The 10,280-nt window shown below is 45.5% G+C and overlaps 1 protein-coding gene across 1 annotated transcript in view; it reads left to right on the top strand.

Moving 5' to 3' along the window:
* dock2 (dedicator of cytokinesis 2) overlaps positions 1-10,280 on the top strand; it is a 703,541-nt gene that overhangs the window by 238,959 nt on the left and 454,302 nt on the right. The gene's annotated exons all lie outside the window — the stretch shown is intronic.

Below are 10,280 nucleotides of genomic sequence, written 5' to 3'. Positions count from 1 at the left end.
ACTAAAGGCCCAACAGTATGGAAGAACCTGACACTCTTGAGTTAGAAATGAAGATATCTATTTTATTGGCAGTCAGCCACTAACATTAACAACCATATGATCAGGCCTTTTTCATCCTATTTATTGGCTTTATATTCAGAAGGCATCAGTACCAGATAAAATAGATTAAATTGGGAAAAGCAATATAAAAAGACCTAGATTTATATTACAGTTTCAAATTGCCAGCACACCTCATGCCCAATAAATTATATTTTGCAGTGTGTTTATAACAGTTAAGATATAGGCCCACATACGACACAGCTTGCTCACAGGGTAAACTCTCCAGAATGAACCAAGATCAACTATTTTGGAGGGATAAATGTTGGTGGTAGGATCAGGAATTTGTCCTTTTTTTCTTCAAATTGTACCAGATCAGGCTGTTAATTAACACTTTTGGTGGTCTCGAGAACGACAACTAAGTTTTGTAACATTTTATTCTCAAAATAGCTTCTTAGCTCACAGGTTCTCACAACACGTCTGGCCGTGACGGTGGTCAGCACTCAACTGCCGCGCGAAAGCAAAACCGCGCAAAAACTAGTAGCCCCTCCCGAGCCACGTGACCGCGGCTTCCGAAGGCTGGGTTCGATACCTGCGTGCGCCAGCAGGCGCCACTACATGCCCCCCCCCCCCAGAATCCGCGGTATGGAAACGCACGGGTAACCGGACAGTTTGACCGGAACGCGTAGTCAGAGGTAGACGAGCATAACAGTAGGGGCCGGCAAAACAAAACCTGAGGGACGCGACGAACGCAAACGAGGGATGGGCGTAACAGAGGGGACCGGAGAAACATAACCGGGGGTAACAGGTGCGGAGGGTGGCAAAACGGCCAGTGGACGTCCTCTATGGCGCGGAGTGGCCACCGCCACCGGGCTATCCTTGTCGACGTGTGCTGGCTTAAGGCGGCTGATGGAGACGAACTCCTCCTTGCCACCCATGCCAAAGTGAACATCGAGGTACCAGTCCTTAGCACCCTGTAAGGTCATTCGTACACCCGCTGTAACGGCGAGCGGTGAGCATCCCTATGAAGGAAAATATAAGCACAATCCCATAACATAGTAGGCACATGCACCGCGGACGACCCGTGTCGGGAAGTGAGAACCGGGACCAAAGTGAGCGCCCGCTCGCGAAGGTCAGCTAACACCGCCGAAGCCGGGACCTCCTGATCCCGGGGGATGGGGAGAACTGGGCCCCTCGATCGGTAGTAATATTGGAAGGAACCCCGAAACGAGCTATCCAATGTGAGACAATAGCCCGCACACAAGCCACAGCGGAGGTATCAGTTAACGGTATCACCTCCGCCCACCTGGTAAACCTGTCCACGATAGTCAGTAGGTGAGTGGCCCCACGCGAACACGGCAAGGGACCTACCAGGTCGACATGAATGTGCAGGAACCTGCCATCTGGAACAGCAAAATCCTGCACAGACGGGCGCACATGCCTCTTCACCTTGGAAGTCTGACAGGAGATACAAGAACGAGCCCATGCTGCAACCTGCTTCCGTAACCCGTGCCAGACGAACTTGGCCGCGACCAGGACAGAGGTGGCGTGAATGGATGGGTGAGCTAGGTTGTGGATGGTGTCGAAAATCCGCCGCCTCCAGGTAATCGGGACAATTTGCCCGTGGAGACATCGCAAAAGACCCGCACACTGTCGGTGCCGCAGGGCACCTTAGCCAATTTAAGGCCCGACAGCATTGCGGTAAACCTCCATGCCGGCATCTACCTGTTGGGCAGTGGCCAGCTCCGCATAATCCACACCTAGGCTTAAAGCGGAAACCTCGGGGGCTGCCGGACGGGACAGCGCATCAGCCACAACGTTCAGCTTCCCCACCACATGTCGAATATTAGATATGAATTCGGATATGTAGGCAAGGTGCCTCTGCTGCCTGGCGGACCAGGGAACGGACACCTTGGTTAAAGCGAACGTGAGTGGCTTGTGGTACGTGCATGCAGTGAACGCGCGTCCCTCCAGGAAATAACGTAAATGGCGGATCGCTATGTAGAGCGCAAGGAGTTCCCGATCGAAAGCGCTGTACTTAAACTTGGGGGCTCGCAGCTGCCTGCTGAAAAATGCCAGCAGCACCCAGCGGCTACCTACTCATTGTTTGAGGACAGCACCCACTGCGACGTTGGATGCGTCCTAGGGTGTACTAGCATAAGGTGTTCCAGCATAGTGGCGTTGGCCAATGCTGTCTTAGTCCCCTCGAATGCCGTCTCGGCCTCCTTGGACCAGACCAGGTCCTTAGGCTTACCGGCCAGACACTGGAACAACGGCCACATAATGGCGGCTGCAGACGGGATGAATCGGTGGTAGAAATTGACCATTCCGATAAATTCTCTGCAGGCCCTTGACGGACAGAGGCCTTGGGAAGCGACGGATAGCGTTGACCTTCTCGGGCAGCGGCAGTGCGCCATGGCAGGTAATGCTGTGACCCAAAAAGGAAATGGAACTCAATCCGAACTGGCACTTCACAGGGTTGATCACCAACCCATGTTTGCGCAGCCGTTCGAAGAGGAGGCGGAGGTGCCTAACGTGTTCTGCCTGCGAGCTGCTGGCCACCAGAATATCATCGAGGTAGATGAATATGAAAGGCAAACCCCGACCGACCTGATCCATTAAACTTTGGAATGCTTGAGCGGCGTTCTTCAGGCCAAAAGGCATTCTTAGCCATTCAAAAAGGCCGAAAGGGGTGATGGTGGCCGTCTTTGGGACGTCGTCAGGATGGACCGGAATTTGATTATTCCCGCAAATGAGGTTGACCTTCGAGAAAAAGGTTGCACCCTCCAGATGAGCCGAGAAATCCTGGATGTTCGGGACAAGGGCTATCCGACCGCCCGACAATCCCCATGTCCTCCATAAGCTGGAACTTGTCTCATGCGATGCGCAGTTTATCGGGCGGGAGGCCGCGGGGGGCGTGAACTGGTGGGCCCTCGGTGGGAATGTGGTGGACCACGCCATGACAGGGCGTGGCCCCGTCGAACCGGGGCGTGAGCAACCCTAGGAATTCGGCGAGAAGGGCTGCGAAAGGTTGCTGGATCTCAGCTACCATGTCGAGTTGCTGTTGGGGAGTGGACGGATTATGCGGCTTGGCAGGGCACAGGTCCGACATGGACCAAGCGTAGCCTCGCACATCGACTAACAGGGAGAACGCGTGCAAGAAATCGGCCCCCAGTATCGGTTGGGCGAGGTCAGCAACGGTGAACTTCCACCTATACGGGCTGGAGTCGAAATTTAAGTCCAGGGTCCGCGTACTGTAAGTGCGAATGTCGCTCCCATTCATGGCCGATAGGACGGGTCCTACCTTACCGACGCGGGTATCTCGGGTGCTCGGCGGCAGGAAGCTAGCAATGGCACTGGAGTGGCGATCACGGACCTAGAGGTGTTCGCTTGGGCCGAGCACGTTCGCCTCTATGGACGATCGGCCGAGGCATTTCCCTGAAATGAACAGGGGCTTCAGCATCTTCGGGCTTTGGTGCCGTAGCGCTGATGGTAGTAGCACCAACGTCGTCGGCTGTAGAACACTGGAAGCAGCGATGCTTCATTAGCGCTGGGCTGGGCTTCCTCTTCCTCCCGATGTCATCTCGGTTGCACCCGCACCGTGACAGGTGAGCGGGTGAAGGCACAATCATCCCGCCGTCTGTGTGCCCACAATTCGTCAGCTCTCTCCGCGAGGTGCTGGGGATCGCTGAAATTAGTCGAACTTCGTCGGGCGTCTGCTCCAGGAACGCCTGTTCGAAGAGCAGACATGGGCGGTACCCGTCCATCAGGGCTAGCATATGTAGAATCTTCGCCGCCCTGTCTCTGCGACTGAGTCCGAAGGTGTGCAGCAGGAGGGCCTGCAGTCCTTCATACTTGGCGATCGTCGGCGGGTCCCTGATGTAAGGCAACAGCTTCGAGGCACAGTCCTGTGGCAGAGCTCCTACCACATGGAAATACATGGTGTCATCCGCAATAAGCGGTGCAGGTGAAACTGTGCCTCAATGTGGGCGAACCACACCTGAGGTTGATCGGGCCAAAATGATGGAAGTTTGAAGCCCGGTGAGCCCTGCCTCGGGCCGGCCGATTCTGCTGTAACGTAGTCCTCCTGCATGATCTTTTGCTTGTCAAACGATGGCTAGACAGGACGGGGTCACCAATTTGGCGGTCGCAAGAACGACAACTAAGTTTTGTAACTTATTTTATTCTCAAAATAGCTTCTTAGCTCACAGGTTCTCACAACACGTCTGGCCACAATGTTGGTCAGCACACAACTGCCGCGCAAAAGCAAAACCGCGCAAAAACTAGCAGCCCCTCCCGAGTCACGTGACCACGGCTTCCGAACGCCGGGTTCGATACCTGCGTGCGCCAGCAGGCGCCGCTACACACTATTGATGACGGCACTTCTATCCACGTTTCAACTCTCCCTCAACTTTACACTAATGTGTCAATATTGATAATATGTAAAGTCTTGTACTGGGCTCTGAAGCAATTATCACCAAACATAGAAGCAAGAATTCTACTATATTACCAAGTGAATCTTCATATATGAGAACTAATTAATTCGTTTTTGATTCATTTTCTCCTTCAATTTTAATCCAACAGTCCTATCTATCATTGACTTTGCCTGCCCAAGTCAAATTCTACTGCCGTAAAGAGATCAACTACCTATGCAATCAGTGCAAATTAGCGGGACCACCAGTGACTCCCAGTCGCACATCTATTTCCATTTGGACACATATTGCTGATCTTTCATCCTCAACTGATCAATGTTTAGGAGTTTTGTGGCAGATTGTGGTGGTACCCTCTTGCAAATCTTGTCAGAATTGTCCCAAAACCAAATAAACACAAAAAAAACCCACTTTAATCAGGATAGATGAATTTGCTCTGCTTATGGATCAGATTAATGAAGCCTTTTCTTCCAATTCTCCAAACCGTTCCAAAACAAGTACATTTCATCTATCCTGGACTGCATTTGAATTCCCAGCTCAGAATTGAAGAGCACTCACTGAGTCAAAAGTATACCAATCATTCCACCAACAGAGGTAAAGTCCGATGTTAATTAATACAACTGCTGTTTAAATATGATATGAGGCGTTAACTTCCAAGCACGGATACACTTAGATATTCTCTCAATGTTTGGAACCAGTGGCTGAATTCATAAGGAAAAAAAGAGTTTATGCGAAACAGTGCAGAAATATTAATTTCCCACTGGATCTCTAAAGCTCACCAAAGCCAACAAATGTAAACATGACAAATAAAAGGAGAATACATTTAGAACAGAGTTGTTAGAGAATTGGCCCCAATATAATACAACATTGCAAGAAGAGAGTGATTTATTTGAGATACCTGCACTTGTTATCACTCTAATGTCCTGTGTGCCAGTTGAATGTAGACTGCTCAACGAGGCAGAGGGGCATGAAGAGTAGAACATTTGTCACCAAAACTTTACAGCTAAGTAACAACATTACAAAAAATGAATGTGAGCTTAGTGACAGAAATGAAACAAAACTGTTTTTTTCAAAGCCTATTATAACTAAATTGCCAATGTGAAGTTGACTGTTAACGCTTCTCAATAAATTCATTCCCAAAAACATGCAAGCTGTATAAATAGAGTGCATTTCATGTTGACGTCCAAATTGGCTGCAATAGCACTGAAGTCAAATAGGTTTTTTTTTTGTTTCTTTTTTGAAAATTAAATTTGTTATTTTTATTTGCAGGTGCTTAAACAATTAAACATGATAAATAAATGGTGAATCAAAATACTAAACAGCATTAAAGTGCGGCACAATGGCGCAGCGGTAGAGTTGCTGCCTTACAGCGCTTGTAGCACTGGAGACCCGGGTTTGGTCCTGACTACGGGTGCTGTCTGTACGGAGTTTGTACGTTCTCCCCGTGACCGCAAGTGTTTCCTCCGAGATCTTTCGTTTCCTCCCACACACCAAAGATGTAGAGGGTTGTAGGTTATTTGGCTTTCTATAAATATAAATTGTTCCTAGTATGTGTAGGATAATGTTAATGTGCGGGGATCGCTGGTCGGCCCTGCTTGGTGGGCAGAAGGGTCTGTTTCTGAGCTGTATTTCTGAACTAAACATCTGAAATAAGACAGAGATGTCTAGAATCATTCAATTGGTCAGGCAGCATTTATGGAAAGTAAAACAGAACTCTAATCAAGTTCAAGATCAAGTTTATTGGCAGGAGCACAAGTTTGGTGAGGTACAGGTATGATGAAACATCTTGCTTGCAATACCATCACCTCGACTCTATTTCACTCTGTTTACTCTGTTTCTCTGTCCACCTATGCAACTTGACCTGCCGAGTGTTTCTGCAACTGAAATGAGAATGCATTGTAATTACTTGTCAGCATCTCTCAACTCATGTCTTCCATGTACATAGAGTTACCAACCATCCCGTATTAGCCGGGACATCCTGTATATTGGGCTAAATTGGTTTGTCCCATATGGGACCGCCCTTGTCCCGTATTTGACTGCTATTATTTGGTTCGAGGGGACTGTCGGGTCGGAGCGTCACATCCATCCCCGCCTCACCCGTCCCGACATAGTGCAGGCCATGGAGTGCTGCAGCAGCACCTCGCCGGTGGCCCTGTCGGTCGGCAGCCAGGCCAGTTGTCCGACCTTCGGACCTTCGCTTACCACCGACACCACCATCCCTCCTTCTCATGGCCGATGATCGGTTCATGAGTTGGATGGGGTACCGGACTTTTCGCGTGGACCAAAATTCCTCAGCTGGCCCGCTGGCTGGGCTTTGTGTGCAGTCCAGCACCCAGGCCAACTCATCATTCACCCAGCCACGGCCGAGTCAGTCAACAAATTTCCGTCGGGAATGTTTCCCTTATTTTGTCCTTTTGTCCCTTATTTGGGAGTGAGAAAGTTGGCAACCCTACATGTACAGAAACAACAAACATTTAATGTGTATGGAATTAACTAATCCATGAAGGTTCACCACCAAGTCTCAACCCTCCAAATTACATGGTGCCTCTTAGATCTAAATCTTACCAGCACTATGTGTTCCTTCACCAGTAGACCTCTAATGGTTCATGAAGGCAACTTACCTTCTTAAAGATAATGAGGGATGGGCAATACCAGCACTGTTCATATTCTATGGAGAGAATAAACTGAAAATGTGTCTGTACAGAAGTTGTGTGAACATAATCCACCCATTTTGTTTTACCTATATATAGCACAACAAATACTCCATGCACTGTAAATGGGAACTGATATTTAATCAGATGGTAATCCAAATGGACAACAAATAGTTTAATGATTTGGAGGAAGGGTATTGGACCTCCCTTGTGTCACTTCCATGACAGTAAAGAGTAGAAAACAAGAGCTGGGACAAAGAATTGAAAGAACTGGAACAGTATACATTTACAATGAGGAAGAAGATAAGCAGTAAGGAAACCCAAAGGAAAAAAATGAACAATAATATTTCAAGGCGAGCAGGAAAGTGCAAAAAAAAGAGAGAGTAGCTAGTCTGTGGAGAGTTAAAGGAAAAACATTGGGTGACCTAACAAAACGGTTTTGCAGTAAAGGAGCTGAGGGAAGAGATGTTAACCAAACTACTGAAGTCTGCTTTCAAAACCATTGCATTTCACCATAAACAACATAATCCGAACCCTGTTACAATTTCCAGTATGAATCCCAGTGGTCATCGTAAAAACGGTTTCACTTATCATCTAATGGTATGCCTCGTATATACTGTAGGCCAGATGATTAATTAGTTGCATTCATTCTTTGTTGTAAACAGCTAATACATTTAATCCTCTAAGTTGTCTCTTGTGCCTATACATTTTGTTTTATAGATTGTAACAGTACCCAAAATATTTCAGGATGAAATTAGGCTCAACACACCAAGACTTAAGGTCCATAGACAAGTGCAGTGGATTATTTATGTAATGGGTTATGCAGATGATAATGCAGCAAGCAATCTATTAATATACCTAATATGTAATGCCTAGGATGTCAGGACTTTCCTGGGATGTCAGGACTTTCATATGAAGAAAGACTGGATAGACTCGGCTTGTACTCGCTAGAATTTAGAAGATTGAGGGGGGATCTTATAGAAACTTACACAATTCTTAAGGGGTTGGACAGGCTAGATGCAGGAAGATTGTTCCCGATGTTGGGGAAGTCCAGAACAAGGGGTCACAGTTTAAGGATAAGGGGGAAATCTTTTAGGACGGAGATGAGAAAAACATTTTTCACAGAGAGTGGTGAATCTCCGGAATTCTCTGCCACAGAAGGTAGTTGAGGCCAGTTCATTGGCTATATTTAAGAGGGAGTTAGATGTGGCCCTTGTGGCTAAAGGGATCAGGGGGTATGGAGAGAAGGCAGGTACAGGATACTGAGTTGGATGATCAGCCATGGTCATATTGAATGGCGGTGCAGGCTCGAAGGGCCAAATGGCCTACTCCTGCACCTATTTTCTATGTTTCTATGTAATGACTTCCAATATGGATACATTCTTCTTCAAAGACAGTAACTTGGGAATGTGGACAACTTTCTTTTACTCCATTTCTGTGGGTTCCGAGGTGCCTGATGACACCATTGTGGGATGGATAAGTTCTTCCACAGATGGGGTGAGGCAGGTGTGTGTAGTTTGTGAGGTGGGGTAATTCTTTCAAAGTTTACACGAGGCTTCCATGTGCACACAATGCATAGGGGTTTAATTTAGAGATACAGCACGGAAACAGCCCACGGAGTCCGCACCGACCAGTGATCCCTACACATTAACACTACTCTACACACACCAGGGACAATTTTACATTTATACCAAGCCAACTAACCTACAAACCTGTTAGAGTGTGGGAGGAAACCAAAGGTCTCAGAGAAAACCCACGCAGGTCACGGGGAGAACGTAAAACTCCGTACAGACAGCACCCGCAGTTGGGATGGAACCCGGGCTCTGCAAACAGTGTAAGGCAGCAACTCTACAGCTGTGCCACAGTGCTGTCCTGTATGTATTTAAACTGATTTCTGAGATGCTTGCTTTAGCTGGTCCAGATGTCAGAAGAGTAGAGGAAAGCAGAGATCACAGCTCCCCAGTAGATCACGGGTTTTGTGCTTTAATCTTCAATTAACCATTTCCTCAATCAACTAAAGGCTACAGATGGGTTTTGGAGATGACAGTAACAATTGAATGAATGAATGAATGAATGAATGAATGAATGAATGAATGAATGAATGATATCTTTATTTCGAACGATTAAAAAAAGAAGAAAATAAAAAATGAAAATGAATAAATAAAAGGAAAATTATATATATACATATATATATACATAAATACATACACACATACATACATATACATGTACATATATACATACATACATATACACATATACACACATATACATATACATAACATATATGTACATACATAAATTAAAAAATCAAAAGCCAATTTCAACATAATACACATTAGACTCGTTCGAAAAGGGATAGGAAGAAGCCTATACTTGTCAAGTTCTACCCCCATTCTTCACCATTAACAAATGCAAAATTCGTAAAAAATAACTGTTTCAGGACTGGACGAGGGTTGGTCAAGATTATAAATAATGATCTCCTTTTCTTTTTTATTTTATTTTCTTTTCTCTATTTTCTCTCTCAACTATCTTCATTTACTCGTTTTCTTTTTTCACACACTATATATTTCACATCTTTCTATCCTTTACTATCTAACTTCTTTTTCTTATTCTAATCTTTTTTCAATGTAACAAAAAAAAAAAAGAAGTTGTACATAAAATGTATTATGAAAATATATATTAGGCACTTTGGTGCCATATGACTGTACTTACTTCTAATAAAATAAAATATTAAAAAAAAACAAAAAAAAAAAAACAAATGCAAAATTCAATAAAATAAACTAAACAGACAATTCAAATAAAACTACTCCAATCAAGCTATTAAGAAAAAAAGAACAATAAAAGAAAAGAACAAAAAGAACAAGCACCATTAACATCTGTGAGATTTACATTCTCCTTCCTCATTACTGTACTTTTCAAAGATATATCTTTTGTACATTTTTTTAAATTGCATTATATTCATACTTTGTTTAATCGTTTCGTCAAGACGATTCCACAAAACCACCCCACAAATGGAAATACACATACTTTTTAAATTGGTCTGAGCATAATGCTGTTTCAAGTTTAGTTTCCCTCTAAAGTTATAACCCCCCCTCTCTGTCTTTGAACAGTTTTTGTATGTTTACAGGTAGCAGTTTATTTTTTGCTTTATAAATTATTT

This window comes from Amblyraja radiata, chromosome 11, assembly GCF_010909765.2.
Source record: "Amblyraja radiata isolate CabotCenter1 chromosome 11, sAmbRad1.1.pri, whole genome shotgun sequence".
Taxonomy (NCBI): Eukaryota; Metazoa; Chordata; class Chondrichthyes; order Rajiformes; family Rajidae; genus Amblyraja; species Amblyraja radiata.
The sequence above is the reverse complement of the archived record's forward strand: the minus strand, read 5'-3'. Positions and strand labels throughout refer to the sequence as shown.